The following is a 1,963-nucleotide window of genomic DNA, read 5'->3' as shown; positions in this document are numbered from 1 at the left end:
GAAAATAATGTTCCAATAAACCTATAGACTCAATAAGGCTAAATTGGTTCTATTCTAAAATATAACACAAAATATTCCAAGTTTATACATTTATATCCACTTAGCAATCTGAAAGAAGGAATGAGATTTTTAAAAAATCTGATCCTAATTAATTTCAATAAAGTTGAACATGTACTAGGTATGAGACATTTTACATATGACCTTGTACATAGATGTTATTATTTTCATGTTGAGAAAGTTAATGATGTTGATTATGAAAGAGGCTAAGTCACTTGCCCAAGGTAAATCAAGGAAGCAATGTAGATACAGTTCAAACATACGTTTGTGTAACTCCAACTCATGGACTTTTCCAATTTGCACCCAAACTAGTTTTTTATAGAAAATTAAGTTTTAGATTTAATATAAGAGCCAACGTCCTCATTAACTTCAGCAATACAGCAAATTTCTTTGAGTAGAAAAGGTTTTTTTCTTTTAAATGTGTCAACAAATACATTGTGACTTGATATAAGAAAGCATTTCTGAAAGATGTATAACTTAAGAAAAGATGGTGAGTCTATTGGTCCATGAAGCATAACAAAACTATGTTAGAGTGGGTTATAGTTTAAAACGTTCACATTATAACTCTAGGAATAGAATATGTTTAAATGTATATAAATATTTTGTACTGTGACAAAAGAGTTGGTTGTATGTGAATTAATTGTTTGAAAAAAATATAGTGTTCCTGTGCTGTTCTGAAAGCTAAAAATGACTTAAGAGTGATTGTTTTTATATGTACTTTGAATTATATAAGAATTAATTTTACTGCATGAAGCAAGGATTACAAATTAGTATTAAATAGTGAATATTTTGCTGGCTAGTTGATTGATGAGGAAAAAAATAAAGAGGAGGGGATAGGAGATTATGAGTTACTTTTTGTGTTCTAAAATGTTCATAATCAACAAAATAAATATTTGAAACATCTCACTATTGTATGTTAAACACTTTCTTTAAAATGTCACTACATTTCTTATACAAGGAGTTCGACAATTATGCTTTGTAGAACAACGATTTCACCCATGCATGAGATGCTTAATTAGATTTCAAGTAACCAACTATTTCTTAAGTTTTCCTTGATGCATACTTTTTCCCAGACTATTGAAGAATTGTTGGAAGATTTACACAAATTTTTGGAAGAACTGAGACAGCGTCAGTCACCTGCTTACTAAACATTAAGGATTCTTTTTTATGTCATAACATATATGCTTAAATTTACATAAATTTGTGTAAAGCTATTAAGAAAATAAACTACCTCTATTTACTTGCTCTCTTTGCTTCAAAAATACCTTAACATCTTAAAGAAAGATTTGTTTTTGACTTTCCATTATATTTTTATGGAAAAATAGTCCAGAAGTACAGAGGTTTCTATGTTACCACGAAGTTTTTGATGTCAAGGCAAAATTAATTTCTTCAATATTATTAGTATTTATCCTGTTAAAGAGGGCATTAAATTATGTTCATGAAATTCCTTATTTATGTCTCTATACAGTCATTGTATTCAATATACATAAATGTGCACCCAATACAACATATGTTGATTTGAATTATAATTGTTTTCATATTTTTTCCAAGTCAATCAAAGATAATAATTGCATAAAAAAGCATACCATGTTCCTTATTTACTTTTTTGGAATATCCAAAGAGCTGATGTTATTAGTATTTCAGTAAATTGAAACTAATAAGTAGTCACAGTACATTGATGAAAAGTATCAATTTTAAAAATATACATGTGAATTATATCTTCTCATTGACATTAAATTAATGTTCATTTTCGAGTTTTAAATATCAAGCAACACACATTATTTCTCTTTGCCTCTATAATTATTTTCCAGCTTCAAATTATGCTAAAAATAATTGATTGAGTGCCATTATAATCTAAAAGAAACAATAAGTCAAATGTTCAACAGACTGAGCTATCACAATTAAA

This window comes from Propithecus coquereli, unplaced genomic scaffold (assembly GCF_000956105.1).
Source record: "Propithecus coquereli isolate 6110/MARCELLA unplaced genomic scaffold, Pcoq_1.0 Scaffold151, whole genome shotgun sequence".
Taxonomy (NCBI): Eukaryota; Metazoa; Chordata; class Mammalia; order Primates; family Indriidae; genus Propithecus; species Propithecus coquereli.
Note: the sequence above shows the minus strand (reverse complement) of the source record.